Source organism: Sarcophilus harrisii, chromosome 3 (genome assembly GCF_902635505.1).
Source record: "Sarcophilus harrisii chromosome 3, mSarHar1.11, whole genome shotgun sequence".
Lineage (NCBI taxonomy): Eukaryota > Metazoa > Chordata > Mammalia > Dasyuromorphia > Dasyuridae > Sarcophilus > Sarcophilus harrisii.
In genome coordinates, this window is record NC_045428.1 from 48,253,739 (window position 1) to 48,258,615 (window position 4,877).

The 4,877-nt window shown below is 36.3% G+C and overlaps 1 pseudogene; it reads left to right on the forward strand.

Annotated features, from left to right (window-relative positions):
• The first annotated feature begins 525 nt into the window (after nucleotides 1-525).
• Nucleotides 526-3,944, forward strand: LOC105750050 (annotated as a pseudogene).
• Nucleotides 3,945-4,877: the final 933 nt, after the last annotated feature.

Genomic DNA, 4,877 nt, shown 5'->3' on the forward strand with positions numbered 1-4,877 from the left:
TGTCTCTATAAGTGATTATGTAGCTTGAAAAGAATGAATTTCAAAGTGAAAATACCCCTAGTTTCTTCACCTGTAATATACCTCCAAATTATAAAAGATAAAACCAGGTCATCTCAAAAGCCCTTTTCACTCTATATCTATTACCTTAAGTTTACTATTCAAGACAACATTATACTGGAGCATTACATAAATGGGCTTGCTTTATTTCTCTGCTATTAAACTCTACATAATTTTCAGCTTCCTATTGTGTGTATCCTTATGCCCTGTCTCCTATATTGCTACAAAGCACTTTATTCATTTTTATAGCATTTAATTTTCATAACAACTCTTAGAATTCCTTACATTGAATTGTCAATATTCCAAAATCGATTATGATTATAACTATCTATTGTGTATTCACTGATTCCCTCATGGTTACATTTTCCACAACCCACAGAAATCACAACTGCCTGAATTTTAAAGAGCTTAGACCTTCATTACTGAATTTTGATGACTAGGCTAATGGTCTGGAGCCACATATGCCCTATGGAGTCCTCAAAGTCAACAGCCAAGGTCATATCACGGGACAGAGAAGATACAGCAAATATGAATAAAGGTCAGGAACACACAAAAGGAGAGCCTGTTTGTAAAGCCAAGGAACACTGACTTTGGGGGATGTACAGCTGCATACTTCAATTAGAGAGTCAAAATCTTAAAGGTACTGATATACTTGATCATTGAGCTGAATTTAACAGTTTGAAATTCAACAAGAATAAATTTGAAGTTGTACATTGAGTTAAGTAAAATTAGATAACAGCTTATCTATAAAGGACATGGAAATTTTCTTGAACTTTGAGCTCCATATAAAACAATAGCGTAATATAATAGTCAAAATAGCTATTGAAAATCTTAGGCTTGTTTAAGAAAGGCTACTAAAGGCTACTAGGGAGACAATAATCTCATTGTACACTGCCTTGGTCAGATTGCATCTGAATTCTTGTGTTCAATGATCAATATTGCATTTTTATGAAGATCACCATAAAGTTCAAAAGCATTTAAAAACAAATAGCTGAAATGATGAAAGGTCTTGAGTTCATGTCAGATGAGAATCTGACATGGAGGAGAAGAAAAGAATGAAGAAGGAATGCTGGGGAAAGGAACAAGGAAGATAGAGGGTTTAGGTAGAAGGAAGTATTGTGTTTAGTCTGGATAAGAGAAAACAGGTGGGAAATATAAAAGCTGCTTTTAAGCATTTGAAAGATTTGTTGCATAGAAAAAAAAAAAAGGTTTGACTTGTTCTCTTTAGCCCTGGAAGATTAAGTTAGTAGTAAAGATAGACATTAAAGGGATTTGAGGCTAGGAGTTTATATATATATATATATATATATATATATATATATATATATATATATATATATATATATTATATATGTATGTATATATAATATATATGTATGTATGTATATATGTATGTATACACACATACATATACATATCTTCCTAAAAATGAAAACTATATTGCTTTGGGTGGTATTAGGTCTCCTAACATTTGTTAATACTAATAAGGGTAATTCTAGCTTAGAATTGAATGGTTGCACATGCCAAAGAGAGTATACCAATGGGATAGCTATCTATTGTAAACATTTAAAATGATATCTTTCTCCTAAAAAGAACAAAAAGAATACTTAGAAATTAATTGATCCAATAGATACTACAAGAGAATCACTGGGATGGGTACAAAGATTATTTTCAAGGAAGTTCTGATCAAACTTTCAATAGCCTTCAGGAAGACATGAATCTCAAACATTTGCTAATTAATTGTTGATCCTGGGCAAGTCTTTATCAGCCTCAATTTCCTCATCTGTAAAATGGCAATAATAATAATGAGCATTTATCTATCAGGTTGTTGTGAGGATCAAATGAGATAATATTCAAATTGCTTAATAAATTTTAAATTCTATATATATATTTATTAGGAATACCTGATCATGTCACTGTCCTCCTCAAAAGACTTAGCTCCCTGTTGACTAGGATTAAATGCAAAATCTTAACCTTGATGTTGAAAGTGCTATTCAATATCACTTTCAACTACTTTCCCAGTCTTGTTTTTCATTCCTACTCTTTAGATAGTCTCCCTTTTAATCTAATTAAGCTACTAGCTGTTGCCCATATATGAAACTCTATCTCTTCCCTATGCTTTGGCAAAGCCAACTCTCTGTACTCTAGGTCTAGGTCTTCACTGCTGACCACTTAAAATCCCAAGGATTTCTCCTCCTGCCTCTGTTCCTGATCTCCTGTAATTAAAAACTATGTTTGCTCTCTTTCTAATTCCTCTTGAAATTTCATACAGCATCTGGGTCCTTCTTGTCCGGAAATAATGTGCCTTCTTTGTGATCTTTTCAGCCTGGAATATTCCTTTACAAGTTCTTTCTCTCATTGGTGAATTCTAAAACCTCCAATTTGTGGAATGGCCCAGGTCATCCTGCCTTGATCTTCTTTCTAGTTCCTAATTTTCTGTCCTCCAAATAAGAGATGAATTAACTGAAGAAAACAACTCCCTAAATATTGAATTGACCCATCACTTGACTCTCGAGTAAGGCTCTCACTCCCCTCAGGTGGCTTGAGCAGTGAGTGCTCTTCCACCTCCTGCACCGTCCCTGCCATATCCTGAGAAGAAAGCAGTCTCCTGAAAACCAAAATTATTCAAGACAGACCTACACAGGAACTGTTGTATTATGTGAAATCAACATTATTAGAAGACATCTGAGGCATCCTGAATTACATTGGCTATGTCCAGTATCTTTGGAAGTGCATACAGAGTCAAAGAACAGGTAGAAATTTTGTAGGTAAAAATGGTTTCTTTTCAGCTTTTATTTTTTGGCAAAGGTAGAATGTGAACACTTGCTTGAGATATATTCCCAGGTAAAGGACAAGGATCATTCAGAGATCCTTGTGGTGAATGAGCTTAAGCACAGCAGTGAAAATGTGAGGGAATGCTCAGATGCCATAAAGAGGTGGGAGCACTGGGTCTATGGCATAGATGACTTCAGAAATCAGCCAAAAAGGAAGAATAAAAGGATTGCTTCAAGCACTAAATCAATAAGCCTTCCTAGTCCATAGACACTTAACTATAATTACTGGGAGAGTAAGAAGCCACCACTCATGGCTTCACTCAGCCTCAGGAAAGAGCCTGCAGGGGAAGATGACATCAAAGATGAAATTGTTTAACCCTGTCCTTATTTCCTGACCATGTCCAGCTCCCAAAATAGCTGCCCTGATGAATTTGTGCCTCTCCTCAAATTCCAATGGCATTTTTGAGCCATCTTACCCATATAAGATTTATTTCCCCCTCCTCAAGCTGACCTATACCTACCTTTACATAGATCTGATTCCAAAGATATAAAGTAGATCAGATTCTTTCAAACCAAATATGTGGCTATTCCAAAATGACTCCAAAACCCTTCACCATAAGCTTATCCAACCACTAAAGAGAACACTTCTTCCAAGTTCCAAAGCTGTGGGCTTACATGTAATGTCTCATATATGGTCCCTCACTCTGTCAAGATCTCAAACCATATTCACCTATCAGCAGGACTATCCAATCACCAAAAAAGAACAGTTTCCCCATAAAATCAGACTCCCATGATCCCATGGGATCTGTACTGTAGAATTTTCTGTATACCACATATTCAGGGCTCTGAAAAGGGCATCTCACCTCCACTCAAAATCCCAGGCTACAGCTGCATCTTTCTGTGATTTCTGTAGCAGGTCAGGGGTCTCTAACACATGTGTTCAGAAGTCTTATGTGGTACCTTCCTCCCTGCTTACCACTACAACCCAGGATGCAAAGAGTGAGCAACACAAATTCATGTCTAATAGTAAACTATAAATCAACCCAGCTCTCCCATCTTGTGTATGGACTCAAACTTGCATATTCTGCACAAAAGCTAAAACATATTTTCTGATTTTCTTGATAAAATCTCACTGACATCCGAAGTAGAGCTATGCTAGCCTATAGGGAATAACATTTCACCCCTTTGTCATGTCCTCATCCACACTATACACACCTTGGGATCCACATTGCTATCAGATCTTTCCATTGATGCATATTTTGTGATTCGATAAGAGGGAGAGAAATAACCAGGCTTCCTTTCCAAGTTGGCACTTGGGCTTGCTAGCCTCCTTTACATTTATCCCATCCCCAACTCTACTCAATTTTATTTTTAAAGCAATTTAATAATTTGAGTTTTTCAAATGATCTCCCAGCTGCCTTGCTGATAAGCTGCAGTGGCTTGGGAAGGAACAGTCACAAAGAATCGTGGTTCCCATATCAATATCTAGTGAAAAATTTGTGAAAGCAGAACATTATTTCACAGCATCAACCCTCAGGAGCTCTACTGCTGCCCATAGGGGTTTATTTCAAAGTGCTTCCTGAAATCTCTAGCAACCTAAACACCATATAGAAATATTCTGAATAATCACCAAGATTCCTGAGTGGACTCTCCCATGCCCTCACATATTTGGTTCTCTAGGTTTTAAAGTTTGAACAGAAGAGCTATGCTTAAATTTTGTAGTGCTGCCAATAGCTTCCTCTAGTGTATTGTACAGGATTAGTGGACTGTTGATGTGACATTTGCATTACATCCAGTCAAAAGAAGCCTGATTTTAATTCCTGTTGCACACATATTGACTCTTTTCTTTGTACTGTAAAGAGGAGATTTGAAACCTTTTATTTTTTAATAAGTATATTTCTTGTTATATGCTTAAGGAAAAAAAAGAAAATTGAAATGGCCAAATGTGAGAAATAAATTCACCAAGGAAAATAACTTTAAAAGAAGAACTGGGAACAGCTAAATGGCATAGAGGACAGACCCCTGGCCCTGAAGCCAGGAGGAATT